This window comes from Daphnia pulex, chromosome 11, assembly GCF_021134715.1.
Source record: "Daphnia pulex isolate KAP4 chromosome 11, ASM2113471v1".
NCBI lineage: Eukaryota > Metazoa > Arthropoda > Branchiopoda > Diplostraca > Daphniidae > Daphnia > Daphnia pulex.
The window spans coordinates 5224481-5244045 of NC_060027.1; the positions used below are offsets into that span (position 1 = coordinate 5224481).

General features: G+C 37.2%; 2 long non-coding RNA genes across 3 annotated transcripts; both read left to right on the plus strand.

The window, feature by feature from the left end:
* Nucleotides 1-8298: 8298 nt before the first annotated feature.
* Nucleotides 8299-14221, plus strand: LOC124207558. Of its 2 annotated transcripts, XR_006880045.1 has the most exons (4): nt 8299-10675; nt 10776-10906; nt 11286-11415; nt 11820-14221. It is a non-coding gene; the product is annotated as an uncharacterized LOC124207558 (long non-coding RNA). The 2 variants fall into 2 exon arrangements; XR_006880046.1 differs by having other exon boundaries at nt 11286-14221.
* A 579-nt stretch (nt 14222-14800) lies between these two features.
* LOC124207559 lies at nt 14801-16107 on the plus strand. The gene is made up of 3 exons (XR_006880047.1): nt 14801-15049; nt 15109-15423; nt 15510-16107. It is a non-coding gene; the product is annotated as an uncharacterized LOC124207559 (long non-coding RNA).
* Nucleotides 16108-19565: the final 3458 nt, after the last annotated feature.

Below are 19565 nucleotides of genomic sequence, written 5' to 3' on the forward strand. Positions count from 1 at the left end.
AATGTAATCGTTTCCTTTTATTTGCTTGAGGAATTGTTTGGATCAGTTTCCAAGATTGAATCCTTTTTACGTCAACCTAAGAAGGAAAATTATTTTTCATATTCCTTGCTTTTAAGTTTATTATATTTTTAACTTCCAATTTCAATTTCCATCGCAAAATCTTCCTTTGTTATTGTGACATCGTATGCATTCTCAGACTGGAGGACTCCATCAATCATTTGTGGTGCGATTTCCTCCACAGCAACCACTCTTGACTGAATAGAACTTAAGACATCCATTTTTCTCCTGTATTCTTCAGTCATGGATGGGTCTATAATTCTCTTTCTGTAAATCTGGTTCAAACTTGGGTGGGTTGGTCCCAAGTTATCATCCCATCCTGGGTCGGATAAAATCAGGTCATGCACCTGAGTTAGGTGATGTTAGGGTATTAGATATTTAATTGCGTGCTTTAAGTAAGAATAGAACTTACCTCTTCAAAGTGATCTGGGGAGTGAATAATATCTGAAGAAAAGCCGTATGTTGGAGATCTGGACAAACCCAGTTCCATCAGCATTTCTCTATCGACCAATTGTTGTTGAAGTAAATTTTTAGCTGTCTGAATTCTAATCTTCCACAAGTCAGCCACCCTTGAAGATGGGTTTTTCTCGACAAATTCTTTTATTAGATACCACTGCTTGACTGATAGAACCATCTTTAAGTAGCTATCAAGGAAAAAATTAGAGCTAATAGGGAATTGCGTGATAATTGTGCTACGCGCCCGGATAGTAGCAGACAAAAAAAATTATAGGCGAGGCGAATTATTACGCAATTACCTGTTCGCTCGAATTTTCATTCCCATTACCTTAAGGTAAATAATTGCATTGTAGTAAGGAAAATTTTATGTCATTTTTCACTTACCAGATGTTTTGTGAAGGACATTAGCATTTTGACATAGGACATAAAACATGCTCCACGAATGATGAACACATCCACATCTTGGGAAAGAAAAAGGTATGAATTATTTCATTCACAGTTGATGTATAGTAAGTAGGCCTACTTACTTTTCACAAAAGTACGAGTTCTGTGGATCTTGATTGTTCTGCACCTCCAATTATGGATTTTTCTCTAACTCCAATAAGTTTTCAATCTTATTTGTTTAGTAATGTTAAGATTTTATTATATCAGAACAAAAATACTTCAAGAATGAAAGAAGAATTATCTCTGCAAACTTATGTCACCGCATTATTGTGACGATTTTTGTGATCCGTAGTTTAGTAATGTGTTGAAAACTAAGATCGGTGCGAAAACGTTATTGTGGCAATAAAAGATCCTTGGGTGGTAGAAAATATAGAAATTGGTATAATATAATATATAATAACAGCTGAAACACAGTAACGAGCCATGTTCACAGGATCAGAAATATTTTCCAGAAATATACACATCCAATCCTACAAAACAAATATTGATACCAATTGAAAAACTTTCTTTTAAATGAGGTTAAGTAGCGGCCTATCCAATGTATAGTCAATATGGCTCACTCAGTATTGCAAAATAGTTACCTGAAGAAAGTAATGAAGAATAAAATGGATGTTGTGCATTAGGAGAGTTTTTTATTCAGCATGTAAGTATAATAATAATAAACTTTACCTTAGGGAAGCTACAACAAAATATAATTTTTTAGATGTGGACTACACAACTATTCTCTAATGTTGAAGTATCTGTGTAATAAAAATTAAATTACTAATAATATCAACCAAATTTTAGAAATTTAATACTTTAATTCACAGAGGATGAGTAAGATATCTTGGAGGACGAAGTCTTGGACAACCACAAAGTTTCTGAAAATAAACACTTGTCTGAAGACAAAGAAATCTATGTGCCAGAAAATGAATCTGAAGCTTATCAATTGGAAAAATATGATAAATTAAACCTATCCAAGTAACAATACTATTTAAAGCCTGATGTTAATTTAGAGATGATATTTACGAACAGGTAAACGAATATCCCAGCTGTTATTCACAGAGGCTTAAGTGACAGAAATGAATAAAAAAAACGAACGAAAACAAGCCAATGCGTGAAGAAAACTGGACTTGAATTCGTATAATCAAGTCAAGTGAAAAGAGACAAAAACTATGCAGATGAAGAAAAAAATTAATTTGAAAAAAATCATTTCAAAAGGAAGAAACTTCAAGAAAAGATATACTGAACATCTGAAATAACTGCGAGCAAAAAGTTTTACTAACAAGTCTTCTGAAGAAAGAAAGTAGTCAAAATCAACTTAAAATTAAAGAACACGAACAAAACAAAAGAACACTCCCTCTATTTCATTCGATGGACCAGTGTCTCCCTTTTGTCCAATGTCTCCCTTTTCGCCTGAGAATCCGAATGTGACATTTACATTTGTTTCTTCTATACATTTGTACAAGGTCAAATATTTAGATAATACAAAATTTCAAACTGATATAATGAAATAATGAAGAAAAAATTACTTAAATCATTGATAAAAAAATTAATAAAAGTACTTCTATCGTAAGAATTTGTATGCTAACCCAATTCTCTCTTATCACCTTTAGGTCTGACGGCTTCAACTCCAATTTCTCTCTTGCTACCGCCCAGGTGGCACACATCCCTGTAACTGACTCTGTTTCCCGTTTTCTGAGAAACATACTGAAAACAGATCTGTAACACCTCTGAATTAGGTGTGATTTTCAATGTCTGTAATCTGCATGTAACACATGCCTGTACGTACACTGGTTATTCATTGTAATACATTGAATATATTTTCTTTTTATCACTGGCTTTAAACAGACAAGTAACACCTCTGTTTTAACAATTATTTCCATACTTTGGCTTACAGACTTCATACAGGGTATGGAAAATATTCTGTTTTACCCCTGTTTCACAAAATAAGTATCACAGCTATGGGTCAGAACTGTAACATCTTTTGATAACGTACTCGGTGACACAGACTTTAAAAAGAGTATTTTAAAACAGTCTGGATTACCCTTTGTTCACAGAATAAGTTTCCCAGCACTGGATCAGGGACTCAACAACTTTGGGTAACGTACTCTGGATGCAAGACTTCATACAAGGTATTTAAGAATAGTCTGTATTACCCTTGGTTTACAGAGAATGTTTCACAACAATGAAACAGAGCTGTAACAGCCATCAGCTTTCATACTTTTAATGACTAACATCACTAATGCAATAAGTGTGGAGCGCCTGGCATCAGTTATTATGATCTTTGCTTCCAGTGGTTACATCAGATAGGATAATGGTTCAAACCGCCCGGAAGAGTATTTTGAAGTTGACAGTTTTCGTTTCTGTAATTTCAGAATGATTTTCACTGGTATAAAAAAGAATGTGTGATCCGTGATCTTTAATTACGTACTTTGGGTACATTAAAAAAACCTAACTGATAAGTAAAGTAACAACATGTTTATTTCGGTTCACATCAGAAAGCTCATTGTCAATAATAAAATTGATTGCATCAGTTTTTCATCATGGAAAACCACGTCAATACTTTAGTCAGTGGGATGCACATAAATTTGTACATAGTTAGTTAGCTGTCAGTCAGATTTTAAAATCAGTCAAACACAATTTCTACCGTTCAACATTGTATGAAGTAAAGGAACAACCAACCACTTATCTTCTTTCTCAGAGTCTTGAAAAGGAAGGACAACGCATTTTAGGGCTGTTTTAACCGCTGTTATTGGAACAGTTGTTTTTCTTCTACTTAGTTCATCGCAAACATATATTCCGAGATAGGTGGCTGGCATAGGGAATGTGAAAAAGTTAAATTTTGATCCATCTTAGCCTTCAGTTATATAGAGTTCCTGGGCCACAATGACTTGACAGCCTTTTTTCATTGTGCTAATTTTGTAAATGGAAGTGTAAGATATCATAATAAAAGAATCTCCCGATTCCTCTCGTAACAATCAAAAATACTAGTTTTATTATACTGATAAGGATTTGATTCCTCAAAGTGCAATCGTCTGTTGTACCGTCTGTAATATTGAGCCAAAGGTTTGTTGGTTCCATTAATTTCCTTCTTCATTTCTCCTAGATAAGACTCAAACGGGAAAGCACTAATATAATTAAAAGTGATGATTTATGGAAGCTACAGTCATCTGTGAGGTAAATTCAATTGTGAAAAAAGTAAACAAGATGGTGAGCACCATAAATAACATCAAAATCGTTGACATATTTCCAAAGACACTGGTTAGCGAACACAATCTGTTTTCTTTGGAGAAGAGAAGAGTTTTCCAGTGATCTGGGCTTTCAATTTGCACTAAATTTTGAATGTCGTTGTAGCCAAGTTCTTTTACAATTTTTACAACATGGGGAGCCAACATTAGTCCATTCCTTTTAAGTGTATCATACACTTCTACTTCGAAGCTCATTTCCCTTTTTATCTATATATTAATATTTATCAAATTAATATAATCCAATCCCCAAGTGTAATCAGAAAAAAACAAAAATTGGAATAGAAAACCAATCCAATTAAACAAAAACCTTGACAGTGTGACTTTTGGTGACTTTCAGAACGCTATTATCGTCTGCAAAGGTTCTTTCGATTTCCCCGATTTTTCCCCAGTTTTCCTTGATTTCTCATCAACTGAACCAGGGGGAAAAAAGTCGGCAACCACTTCTAGTTCTGGTACGAATAATTCGCCTTAAGTGGATTTTGAAGAGGAAGAAGATGCCAAACAGGAAACTTCTTGGACCTCTTGGACCTGGTATTATGCCGCTCTGGTGATTCTCTAGTCCTCTCAGCCGATTTAACGGATATATTCAGTGACCACTTTGTCGTTCAGTGCACACAGCGAATCTCTTAGCCTCTGTTGCCGCTCAAGAAGATAATCTTCAAACCGTTAAAAAAGATAGAAATTGCTAGCTTTTCTAGTGATATGGCTCAATTACCTGTCATAATCGAACCAGCTTCGACATGTGAGACTCTGCTTCACAGTCAGTGGTTCTTCGCCTGTGTCTGCTGTTTCAATGATCGCTGAGGCGAGAAAAGTTTTCTACGAGCAGAAATAAGATAGAGACTGCGTAAGCTGACTGTCGACAAGGAAATACTGCTGGAGGTTTGGGATACCCTCTCAACAATGATCCGAATGGCAAAGACTTCATATCTTCGTAACACGATCTCAGAATCTGGAAATGATCGAAGGGCGTTGTTGTATCTCCTCAACCAGTTCCTTTCGTGGAAGCAAGACATCACGCTGCCTCAGCACAAATCGCTTGAGAAGATTTTGAATATACTGGGCTCCTACTTCCAGGCAAAGATTCTGGATATTTGGAGTGGACTGGATTCTATCCCTGTTGGTGACTCCGAGGACATCCCGCTTTCTTTTTTTTGTAAAAAGCTCAGTTCCTTTTGCCCTGTTTCTTTTACTGCCATCAATGATAAATTACTCCTCCTCTAAACCTTGTTGCTTTGATCCAATTCCGACTTTTCTCCTTAAGCAAGTAATCCCTGTTCCTGCCTCTCCAATTAGTCAAATTTTTAACTTGTCACTGTCTTCTAGTCATATGCCTACTGTCCTTAAAAGTGCTAAGATAACCCCTTTACTGAAGAAAACTGGACTTGATCCGGACTGTCTCTCAAATTACCGTCCAATTTCCAATCTTCCTCCTCTTATTTCCAAGCTCATCGAGCGCACTGTTGCCACGCAGACTGTAACCCATTTCACTGAAAATTATCTCTTTGTGCCCGTCCAATTTGCGTATCGCTCTGGTCATTCGACCGAGACTGCACTGGTTCGGGTCTTCAATGATCTTCTACTGTCTGTCGATCGTGACAACTGTTCTGCTCTTGTGTTGTTGGATCTGAGTGCTGCTTTCGACACCGTTGATCACCAAATGCTTCTTGGCTGGCTTTCCAACCAGTTTGGAGTCATTGAGGGGGCTCTGGACTGGTTGAAGTCCTATTTTTCTGACCAATCCCAGTCTGTCTTCGTCAATGGTGTTTCATCAATGAGTGCGTCTGTCAAGACCGGTGTGCCCAAGGGTTCTGTTCTTGGACCTCTTCTCTTCACATCATACACGGCTCCTGTATACAACATTGCATGTCGCATCCATGGTGTACGCTCTCACTTCTACGTGGATGACCCTCAATTCTCAGTTGAATTCCCGTCTGATGGTCAATCGGCTGCGTATTGCCGGCTCTGTGGGTGCTTGGATGAAACAAAAGACTGGATGACTAGGAATCGGCTGAAACTCAACGATGGCAAGGCTGATTTGCTACTTGTTTACTCCACCAGAGCGAAGAGGAAGCCCAGCTTAGACCTCAAGCTGCCCAATGAAAGCTTACTCCATCTGACTCGGTACGGAATCTTGGAGTCACCCTCGACTCTCAGCTCACGATGGAGAGGCATCTGTGAGGTGTTTGAAAAACGGCAAGTTTTCATCTTAGATCTATCGGGCGTATTCGTCGGCTTCTCAACCGCACTGCGACCAAAGTACGTGTGCATGCCTTTGTACTGTCAAGACTCGATTACTGCAATGCTCTGTTTGCTGGCCTGCCTGAAGAACTTATTAATCGTCTTCAGAGAGTGCAAAATACGGCAGCGCGGATGACCAAGCGAGTGAAGAGGCGTGACCACATCACACCACACCTGGCTAAGCTCCACTGGACACTGGTCAGACTCCGAATTAATTTTAGATCCTTTTGGTCTACAAATGCATCAATGGTTTAGCCCCCGCCTACCTGAAGGAACTAATCACCATTCGTCGACACTCCATCAACTTAAGATCCTGCCGGTCTGTCTTGCTTCATGTTCCTGTCACCAAGAAGAAAGGCTGTGGAAACCTCACCTTCATTAGGATTGCCCCCTTCTATGGAATGAACTCCCCCCAGTGATTCAGACATCTGATTCCCTCCTTTCTTTCAGATCCAGATTAAAATCCCACTTCTTCAGACTTGAATATCCCGAATTGTGTACCCAACCCAAGTCCAGCACCTTTGATCATGATGTATGTACTTCGTGTCATATTTTATAAAAGGCGCTCTACAAATGTAATAATAATAATAAAGTAAACAGGTTATGGGCCCAAAATACTAATTCTTCCCAACCCCAATCAGATAAATACAAGATGCCTTCGCTCAGCGCGAAAGACGAAAGCCACATAAGCAAATTCGATGGCTATGATTTTTTATTTTGGAAGCTTAATATTTGAACCGTGTTTCAAAAACACCGGTTGCTGGCATTACTAATGAAAAAATTGAAAATTTCACGCCCTTTGGTCGACATTGAAAACAACAATACCAGAGCCATCAGGAGTTGGAGTGACAGGGATTCTATTTTCAAAATCACTCTGCTTAGCACTCTTAAATTCCAAATTGCCATGACTTTGCAGCATTGCAAAACAGGAGCCAAAATGTGGACAAAATTGGTTATCCTTTATGAGCAGCTGACTGCGCTCTTGAATCAAAAAGCATTCTCTTTAACAAATTTGGCCATTACGTGTTCCTCGTCGGCCACATCATAATGCAGCACATGAAATTGCACTAGAAGGTATTTTTGTGCATGCTACAGGCACTTTACTAACTACCTCAACCGGCACAATTTGGTGGACCAGATCTAAGTGACTCTTTCTGAGCAATTTGATAATTTTCTACTGACATGGAACGCTCTACCTGGAATCGATAAAAATTGTTATTCTAATAACGAATAAGTTGCTACTGCACGAATCCATGCTTGCCGTCCAAACTGAAAAACAGAAGAAACGAAACTTGAATGAATCTGCTCTACTAAGCAATCATGTTTACTGTCGGGCTTGCAGTCAATTTAACCACAAAACCGATGATTGTCGACAACAAACAGAGAAGACCTTAAATAATACATCATGTGATATCTACAGTTTATCCAATCACAATACCACTGATTGCTCAAAAACAAAGGCGGACAACGCTGGGTCCTATCTCCGTCGACCTTTAAAAGGCGTTAAGCCCTAGTTTTTATTATCATGAGTCTAAGGACTGTTTTAAAATACTTAGAGCTGAGCAGGAAAAGTTGGATGAAAATCGCGAAGAATTTACAGTATCGTTTGACTAGCTGCTATTTCCCAACTCAAGTCAAAGAAGAATTAAAAAAGATTCAATTTTATAAGATCATTGGTTTAGCGGAAGTGTTGGTTTCATAGTAAAACCTAATTTTTCCCACCCTTTTGTTTTCTCAGTATTCTATGTCGTAAACCGACGACTGATGGTAAAAAATTCATCCTATTTATGGATGATTTATTCTTGCTTAGTCTTTTTCCACTCACGGTACGATTCACTACTGTGTTTGTCTTTCTCTTACATATCTGTTATTAACCTGTATTCAATCACGACCACTAGATGCCATGATATGTTTTTATTTTAATTTTTTATACCAGCCGATAGAGGGTTGAGGTTGAGGCAGGGAAACTCGCCAAGTAAAGCAAAGTTCCCATTTCTTTCCAATACGCCAAGCTGAGAGGGTATCTGAGAGGGAGCTTTGAATTATCAAAGCTAATTTTAAATTTTTATTGCATATCCCCCCCTGCCTTAAAAGAGAGCAATGATTCAATCTCTGGTCGTGGTTAAATTACATTTATTTTTGATTTACAGATCAATAGAAAAAGAGAGAAGGAAACAGATAGAGACACAGCAATTTTTTTACAAACAGAGAGACACATAAATTTTTGAAATTTCTTCGACTTTTAACTTTTTTTCGACTTTTCTCCTTTTCTTTCGGCATCCAAATTTTTCTCCATTGACATTCTAATCCTCATCCTCGCTGTCCGAGAATAAATCCGAGAAAGCGTTCGAAAGATCGCTATCTTCGTCCGAGGTGTTGTTGTTCCTCGCCTCCAATGCCAACTTGGCCTTTTTGGCTTTCTTCTTTCGAAGACTCTTCTTTCGTTTGTGTTCACGTTCAACTGTCTTTTTTTATACGATATGATACACATTTAGGCTTGATTTCTTGCCGTCTTCATATCTAAGATTGAAAATGTCGATTAGTGTAAAATTTTTAATCAAAACCGTTTTGACACTTACAATACGACAGAGGCCGTCAGTTCTTCTCCCAGGCGTCCTACGTTTCCGCCCTTCGAATCCTCTACAATGACAGCTCCGCAACAGTCACGGTAAGTCTCTTTTTTTTACTCTAACTTTTTCTGACACTATGAACAACATTTGAAACATGGAGAGCCAAGAAAGAAAAGGACCCATTGGGAAAATTGTATTTGAAAATTAACCAATAAAGATAAGATAAAGAAAATTATGTTGCCGAACGCTCGCCTCTAGAATATGGGTTAAACTCACGGAGTAAGGGGTAATGGTGGACGAGGGGTTGGATAACACACGGGGTTGATGGGGCCTTTGGCCATCCTGCCGCGTCAAAGACCACGCACGGGGAAGCGAACGTCGGGCTCACATAATTTACTTACGGGGTATTTAGTGCTGCTTCCGCTTCCTCCAAAACAGGGTGGACGGCTTCTAATTTTTGCTCGGCCACGGTTTTGTCAGCCGCAATGACGTCGACCAGCTGATGTGCTCGATCTTTGGCCAGCAAGACGTGATTTTTGGTCGTTTCAGCTTCACGGGCTCTATGCGTTTCAACTTCAACCTAAAGCGAAAAGTGAGAGTCTCTTTTTTTTAAGAGTTTCATTGATTCTTTGGACCGATCGGACGTTTCATTGAGATTCTTGTTAGTTATCCCACTGAGCCTGCAACGTACGGCTTGAACAGGCAGAATCAAAAGCCTTTTGTAACAAATAATAAAATACTTAGTATCTAAGGAGTTTTAGAAACCATTACACCATACCTTTCAGGTAGCTTGAAACATTCGGAAAAGTCTGCATTGAAACGGTGTCCTGTAATTTTTCGATTGAAGAGAGAAGTTTTCAATGTCAAGGCTTTTTCAATTTGTCTATTTGACGGACGTCAACGACGACGACGACAAACGTCAAGTTGGAGTCCGTAAATCTAGATGGCTAAAAAACACAATAATGGTCTTCATTTTTTTTTCCTTCTACAGACTGATATTTTTTGACATCTGAATTGTTTCGACTCATCCTCTTAAACTCTTCTCTTGAATTTCTCTGCATTGCTCTGCTCTGCCCCATAGGCATCTACTCGTCATCCTCGTCGAGGCTACAATCCGAGAAAGCGCTCGAAAGGTCGCTGTCCTCGTCCGAGGTGTTGTTGTTCGCCTCCAAAGCCAACTTGGCCTTTATGGCTTTCTTGGTACGGTTGGCCTTCTTTCTTTTGCGTTCTCTTTCTTCTGGGTTTTTAATTAAAAAAATTATTAATTAATTATTTTTTAACTTGGTGTGGTGGGGTTCAAATGTGGCTTTCTCTCTTGCACCAGCTAATGCACCTATTAGTACTTCTACATCAGGTTTTCACTAAAGACGAAATTATGTAAACGAAATGTCGTGGTTAAATGACATTTATTGCATCGATACATGGAAAAAGAGAGAAGGTAACAGAAAGACACAGACATTTTTGAAACACACACACACACATATATAGGCACTGTAATATGACATCTGAATTTTTCGACTCTCTTTTCTTGAATTTCTCCTCATTGCTTTTCTCTTCTCCATAGGCATTTACTCGTCGTCATCCTCGTCGAGGCTGCAATCAGAAAAAGCGCTCGACAGGTCGCTGTCCTCGTCCGAGTTTGCCTCCAAAGCCAACTTGGCCTTTTTGGCTTCCTTGGTACGTAGGGACTTCTTTCTCTTGCGCTCTCCTTCTGGGTTTTCAATTTAAATAATTTTAATTTTTTAACTTATGATTATTTATGATATCTTACTTTCAGATTCTCCAGAATCAACACTGGTGTCGTTTCCAGAACCAACATCAGGAACTCCACAAGAATCTGACTCCCCTTCAGAGGATTCCACAACGGGGGTCACATCTTCTTCGTCAGATGCTTTATCATCTGAGGCTGTAAGTTACACATTTATCTTAATAGTTATAGGGGAAATAATGATTAACTTACTCTCTTGATACTTGAGGTGCTTTTCATAAATGAGGCAAAAACTCTAATGGGTACTTTGACATCTAGAAATAATAAGAAAAAAGACAAATTAAAGTACAACCTGACAAACTTTAAATTGTCTTTTACTTATTTTCCATATTTGTAGCCTGTGTAATCCATTGCCAGTTCAGGAAAGCAAATTCAGGAAGCAAGTTTTCGATTGAAGAGAGAAGTTTTCAATATCAAGGCTTTTTTTTGATTTTTCTATTGTCTACGTCAAGTTGGAGTCCGTAAATCTAGATGGCTAAAAAACACAATAATGGTCTTTATTTTTTTTTCCTTCTACAGACTGAAGTGTTGATGCTGGGCGATCCGGAACTCATCAAGGTGAAGAAAGGTGACATAATTCAGCTCCAGAGACGTGGATTTTTTATTTGTGATTCTCCTTATGAGCCGATCAGGTCAAAACTTTATAATGGTAATTTTACTTTTCATTGGCTTTAACATTGACTAAACTTATTTGAAAATTTTTTTAAAGAAATGGGTAGCTTAAGTACAGAAAAAACACGAAAAGAAAGGATTTCATGAAAGGGGATTAGGAGGAATGTTTTTTCTCGTTGAAATTGTAAAATTATTAATCCAGTTTTTGACGTTTTGATTCAGTCGGGTCATCGCTCAGTCTTTTGACCTTGCGGCCTTCATTCCCTTAATTTTCAATAAATAAAAATTAGTTTTTTAACAATAATTATTATTGAAAATTTACCTTTAACCAAATTGATTTCCTCATCCATTTTTAGATCAATAGTTGACGCTGAAAAGCAAAAAAAAAACATTAATGTATTAACATTTTTTAAACTAATGATATTTTGAATTTCTTACCAGCAAAAGAGATTTCAAGCTCGGCCATGCTATCATCAGTTTCTTCTTGAGAGCCTGGGTTTACCTCATGAGTAAAATTCTCAGCAACAAAATCGTCACCTGCAGAATTTTTGGTAAAATTTTAACACTTATGACTTACTTATAACATCTTAAAACTAACCATAGTGATAATCCAAGTCCTCCGTTTCATCCCCCCAATCTTGTTGATGGAACAAACTTTAAATTGTTTTAAAGGTAAATTTGGACTTACAATCCACATTCGTAATAAGTGTGAGTATGTATTGTCATCCATTTTATGGTATTTCTATTCCAACAAGTTTTCAATTCAACTGAATTCAGGAAAGAAATCAAACAATTCAGTTTTAGACTTAGTCAAGGCTTTTATCGGTGATAATTTGTCTATTTGACGGACTACCCCAACGTCAAGTTGGAGTCCTTAAATCTAGATAGCTTTGGGGTACGAATGGGCTTCACTCTCTGTCGTCTGCAATGTTAGCGGTGGGTTTTTATCATTGGAAAAATCATAACTTTGAACGTCATACATTGTTTGTGTTCTATCACAGACTAAGGTTCTAGTTAGTTCCATGTACACCTGAAAAGTTAAAATTGTTCAGCTATGGCAGATTCAGGAAATAATTCTAGAGGTAAAGAAAGAGGTGGGTTTCGTGTTAGAGGCAATAACAACTGGTCACGTATCGTTGTCTGCATGGCCAATCCCCCCCCTTACTTGTCTCGTCACATTGTTCCATATTTACCTGGTCGTTCTTTGTGGTCTGATAACCTTGCTCGCATTATTGTCTCTCCAAACCTAAACTTGCCAACTATGGTCAGAGAGCTTTATCACAGGCTGCACCTCGACTGTGGAATGATCTTCCAGCATTAATCTGTCTTGTCCCTAACTTTCCCGTGTTCAAGAGTCTTCGTCTTAAGACCCACTTGTATGCCACTGCTTATCTCTGATTATTTCATGTCCAATTGTGTGGTGGAGAATAGAATAGAATAGAATAGCTTCCCTCTGTGACTATCATCTTCAACTTGTGGCTCACCATCATCTGTAATTAAAGGCAAGTTTAATGTAGATGGCTTTTATTTCCATATAAAATTTGATTTTCCTGAAACGGCTGCCTCTACACTCTGTGCAAACTCTGTAAAGGTACTACATTGTTTTCATTGAATAATTTTATTGTTTTATTGTTAGTAGTGGCACACATAGCTACCTTCTGCCAAGTAGTGAACAAATGTCTCGTTCAATTTATTTATTTCTTAAAATTCTGTTAAAAATTGAAGGTTCCAAATAATTGTGATTACTTTTTCGAAATTCTCCCTCGAGTCAGACCAGTCAGAATCGCAGAGATTCGTCAATGGATGATGTTGGCTTGAACCGGACAAGAAGATGAAAAATGAATGGATGAAGAAAATTTTACCTGATCGCGATACGATGGAAAGTATGAAAGAATCCCGTTAATTCCCGTAGACGATTATTTTTCTGATATATGGCAGGAGGAATTTGATTTGAGATTTAATGGCCATTAACTCTAATTAGTGTTTATTTTTATTAATGAATCAACAAACAGCTAACCCAAATTTGTTTCAGGGTCTACAAATGCTATGGAATGTAAGGAGTTTGTCTTTTGTGAAAAGGGGTTACAGGAGGGTGGGGGGTAAAAAAATTTGGGTTACGTCATTTATGGATGGTCTCTCCTGTAATTTTTTCGGGCTAAATAAGCTCCCATAATTATAATTATAAAGGATTGACAATAAATTTACAATACATTGACAAATTCTGTTATTATTAATTTATTAATCAGGCTACTGGAGAAAACATTAGGAGGGAGGTAGTAATTTGCCAAAGGGGAAATGGTCGCTACTCCAATTCAGTATCATGACTTATGTTAACCAAAATTCCCTGCTTGGAGTTGTAAGAAAAGGTAATGATTGAATGATGAATCAATTGAATCAGTTATAACAATGTAATATTTAAAAAAAAATTAAAAATAAACTTAAATTTTCTCTGGGAGCTCTGTAGAAGGGTTTGGTGTTAAGCCTGGGTATTGGCTATATTTTCTTGAGGTTATTTGCCCAAAAATTGGTTTACCATCATCTTGCAAAGATTCTATCAAATCAATTTTCATCGATAGGGTCGATAGGGAAAAAATGTTAATGCAATTCATCTTTAAAAAAATAATTATTGCATTTATTCCGTTGATAGCTTTATAAGTCGCATTTTTATGTTCGTGTTCCGACTCTTGTGTGAGAGTCGCACGTGAGTTTTTAGAGGGTATCCTCATCATCATCATTTTTATCGTTACTTGAATTGACTTCGTCTTCTGTGATTTATTTTTAGATTTTATCCTCTGATGTGCACTTCCCATCTTTTTAAATTTTTCGCATAGCTGGGAGTTCCTCTGGTGAAGATATCTGGTGAACACTGACCAGATTTGTCCATTGCTGATGGGCTTAGCTGAGCCTTTTCGTCAAAACGTTGATTCAGCTTTGTCTGTGTACGAAAACATGTAGGGGAGAGTTGGGTTGGATGGGACAGAGGGGTCTTATGTAAGTCCCTCTAATGACAGGAAAAATTCCTTTTAGCCCCGTATTAATAAATGTGTGATGCATATGCTTACAATTTTTTAAAATTTCCAACCATTACTTTTATGGCATAACCTCTCTGCCCCATCCAACCCCTGTCCCATCCAACCCCGCTCTCCCCTATTCAATAATTTTAAAAACTTTCTTGTATACATTTCATATTAGAATGGTGATTTTGTCATTCTGAGGCAGAGCAAGATTCATTCATTTTCTCGCAAAATTTGTTTTTTCTAGTTCTTTATAATGTGCAATTACCTCATTTTCTTCTGTTGTCTTGCTCTCTTGTTTCTCCATTCTCTTGGCTTGCTTGATATTTTTTTCCTCTGCATTTTTTTATCCTTATAGAAATTTCCTGTTTGACCCCATCTTTTATGTCACCATGATTCATTATATAACACATCTTTACGACCTGTACCTAATTCTTTCAATTTGGTTTGTTCGATCCCTCATCATTCTATGACGTGATTGTCAGAAAAATTACCCTCTGTTAATTAATTAATTCAGTTATTTCCCTACACTTATTAACATTTTTCTTACCTTCACTGTAATGTAGATTTTTTTTATGTTTACTCCAGAAGCTCCTACTTCTACGGAAAGCCGTCGACCAGGAAAATCAATTCTAGAAGATCCAGTGTACACAAAAGGTTAACTGGTATTTGCTGAAAATCTTTCAATAATTAGTTACATTTTACATTCAATCTAGATATCATGAATGATTCGGAAAATTCTCCTGATTCGGACGAGTCACAGAGCAGTGACAGTGGAGCAAAAGAGTCCCTCCTGAAAGATTCGTCCTTATCATCTAGCAGCAGCCAAGAAAATTTGACTTCATCTTCATACTTACCATGTTCGATTGAGACATTGGGAAGAAGATTTGCCAGAAGAAGAAGAAGGCCATTACAAGAAACCCCTAAACCCCTAAACCAGAAGAATTGATAGCCAAACTCGTCCAATAAATCCATCTGGGAGTGCAAGCCAGCACGTAAAAAGAACAGACACAGTAGTTGTTGGGAAAAAAGTAGGTTTTTAGAATTCTATTTTTATTTATACATTGTCAATATAAATTTACACATTAACGAATAATAAAACTTTTTCGAATTCCAGTTCAACCTTCTTCGATGCTACTGAACGTAGAAGAAGCCAAAACTGATGAAGAAGCTGTGGGGGATTCGCAGGTTACACCCAACACACCAAGTAACGAAAAAAATTTAGCTGTTTTTATTTAATTACAATTTTTTTTCAAAAGAAGTATCAAGTAACAGACCTCGTGTTGATGAAGAGGTGCAATCATTAAAGTTGCAAGAAAAAATCAATCAAGAAATACATCAGCAGCATCCGAACTATTGAATCAGGACTAATACTACAGAATGATAGCTGCAACATATACAAACAGTCAAGAAACGCTGAGACGTCAAGAGGATATGGCACTCAAACTTAATGCCCTTACTGAATTCGTTTCGAAGCTAAGGTTTGACGCAGATGAATCGAGCGACAAAAAACAAAGCTTCATTGCCGTAGATAACCTAATCGAAAAGTTCCCTATGAACGATTTAGCCGACTTAGAAAATTTTGAAAGAAGGTTTAAAAGAAAGGTTCTGAACCAAGAGCTGGCTCTTGAAGATTTGGTATGTTGACTTTTTTGTTGTTAATAATATTTAAAAAAAAATATTTTTTTTTTCAGTATGCTGATTTGAGGTTTAAAACGAAGATAAACTTCTAAGTAATATTTTAAATTATTGCTTGACTATTTCAATTGCTAGGAAGTTCTGTTGGACTGGAAGGGAGAAAAAGTTCAATAAGGTTGGTCTTCGCCGATTCAACGATACAAAGCTCTTTGTTCTTGTGAAGGGGGCTGCCAGAAAACGCTTTGAAAAAATTGTTATGTCGGAAAAATATTATGTCAGCATTACATTTTTTTCAAAGATCACAAAAGATTTTGCACAATAAAAAATGAGACTGGATAACAAGCTCCACCCCAACACATCACATCAGTATTCAGTTTTTGTCCAATTAAACAAAAGATGTGGCACAATAAAAAAATGGAAATAGGTAACCAGCTCTACCCCAACAAATAACATTCGGCACAATGAAAATAAATGAACCCGGATTACCTGCTTCCAACGCATAGTATTTAACACAAATATCCATTTAACAAAACACAAAAATAAAAATAAACGAAACTATCAGCCAAAAAATGGCAGCTGAATGGGCTTCATTTTGAATTTTCCAAAAAAAAGCCAAGCGACTGGGAGATATATCTCCCTTATCCCCTTAGGCCAAATATCAGCAGCAGTGTTTCCAAATCCAATTTCTTCCTTGTTACCTTTGGATGCACTGCCACCTTTATTTCTGAATTTACTAGATGAACCCGTAACTCCCTTTATTCCTATTTTTCAAAATCCATTTTCCAATTTTTAAACATACTAATGTATTTCATTCCAAATATTGAAATGCTAAAATATGCTTTTATACTAACCCAAGTTTCCCTTATCACAATAAGGTCCGGTGTCTCCAACTCCAATTTCACCCTTGATACCCATATCCCCCTTATATCTTCCTTAGGTCCAATATCACCAGTGTTTTCAAATCCGATTTCTACCTTATCACATTTGGGCCCACTATCACCCTTTACTCCGAAATCACCAGTTAAACCTGTATCTCCCTTTGAAATGATCAAAACAATGCGTAACAAATTGATTTAATTGAAAAAAATTCCAATTGACAGCCTTCACTAAAATTTATAACTTTTATTTTGTGTTCTAGGGGTGGCAACAGATCAACCAGAGCAATGCAGATACATTTTGTTAAAGATGGTTCTTTCAGTCAAACAGTGGTGTATCTTACAAGAATTGTTGAAAAAAAACCATCTTCCAGGGTGTCTGAGTTGTGGAACATAAGAATTAATAAAGCTAAAAGTTTGCCACAACAACAATCAGTGGATTGAGAATAAATGCTTGTGTAACTCGGTTTGTTCAGCACTCCAGCATACGGCTTTTCATCTGACATAATTCACTGCCCAGAACACTATGAAGAGGTAGGTTCTATTCTTAGTTAATACACAATTAAAATATACAATAGGCCTACACACTAACATGACCTACTGTAACTCAGGTGCATGATCTGATTTTGTCTGACCCGGGATGGGATGATCGATTTAGACCAACCAACCCAACTTTGAACAAGATCTACAGAATGAGAATTCTAGACCCAACTATGAATGAATATTACAGGAGGAAATGGATGTCGTGAGTTAAATTCAATCAAGATTGGTTGATGTGGAGGAAATCCTACCACAAATCATTGACGGAGTACTCCAGGAGAGAGCATATGATGTAAATGTAACAAAGGAAGATTTTGCACTGGAAATGCAATGAATATGCAAAATATTTTGCCTTCTTAGGTTGATATAAAAAGGGTACAATCTTGGAAATTATTCAAATCCACTCCAATTTCTCAAGCAAGTAAAAAAAGGAAAAGATTCCCTTCTATCTGAAGAAATAGCAAAGTTTTGGATTTGGACCAACATTCAAGATGCATAAATTGTTCCCATTCACACGTAATAAAAATTCAAATCGTTCGAAATCTTTCTTTCTCATAAGCATCTTCCCATTATTTTCCAACCTGCTACCTACCTTTTTCCGCAGAAGGCCCCAGTCCTTGCCAGGGTCTTAGCTTTACGTTCCGCACTGATTGTTTCACTTCCGCAAACCCGTCCTCTCCTAGCATGCAGATAGCCAGTTTCTGGACTGATTTCTGTTTCTTCTACTAACGATCCCGGCTCTATGAAATGTCGGAACTCGCTTAAGTCCATGATAAATGCCAGCATCAATCAGTCCTGGAACGCGGAGTGGATGACTTCGGCAAAGGGCTCGGCGACCCGTCTGTTTTTTCACTCGGCTTCCGAGATCCCGCCCATTTAAAATTTTAAAAAATTACGCCTGTTTTTCTATACCGGTAGTTATTTCAAACAAATGGTTTAGAGAATTCAACAAAATGTTTTCTACTCACAAATTTTATTTCGACTGCTTCGACACGTTTAAAAGCAAAAGCGGCATTGACATATGTAAATAATCATGTGTCACGTGATGTAAAAGGTAAAATACTAAAAGTCACCGCCACCTATGAGGTAGATATTCACTAAAATTCAAGGCATTTATCGCGCGCGTTTGAAAAACATAAATTGACAAGCGCCTTATTGTTTTGATTTTTGGAATTGGATTATTGGAATCTGTGTTTCTTTTCTTGTCTCTATTGTCGAATTCGACATTCGGGAATTACCTTTTCGGACGCGATTCTACTTGTAAGAGATCTTTGATATCTCACCGTTTTAACTAGGGTCCATGCATGATTTAGACCTGCACGTTTGAAATTAGATAGATGCCTCACGTTTGAGCTATTTTTTTTAGCCTTAGCTATATGTTTTAGTCCTTTTAGAATGTAACATTGTAACTGATGGTGCTAAATGAGTCACGATGTCACAATATATGTTACAACGAAATAATCACTTGCGCAGCTGATAGCGCTGCGGAAGTCGTGAATTAAGTTCAAAGAATCATCAAGGGTCTGAGCTGTGGACGGCTGTGAATCAAATATTTCCGCCGGGACATTTTTTGCTAAAAGCCAGTCAGCATGACAACTAGCTTCACCTAACGGCAAAGAAAACAACTACGAAAACAAGCAACAAGCGCGCTTACAAATAAATCAAATCAAATCAAAATCAAATCTTGTTGCTGTCGCGACAGTTACAAAGAAATCTCAAGAGCTTTCTGATTCCCTGATGAATGATTCTTAGGGGAGAGTAGTAAGGGTTGGCACAAATTTTTTTATTTCCTCTCCCATTTCCCTCCATCAATACCTTTTTTATATCTTTTGGTCTTAAAAAAAGAGCAAAAATTCTTTTATTTTAAACGTATTTTTTTGAAAATTTCATTAGTTACAATTTCAGCGTTATTAAAGTTATAAAACAAAAAGAAAAATGACGCAACATGCCCCTTCAACGGGGCTAGTTGGCTTTCCCTGTAATTCTAATGGGAGAACAGCCGATACGGGGGTTGATTTGAAACCTCGATTTTAATCAAATAAATCATAATAACAACGATTTATTTTTTCAGGGTGGTTTTTATATAATTCCCGTGGTTAGTTTTTAATGTCCATAAGTAA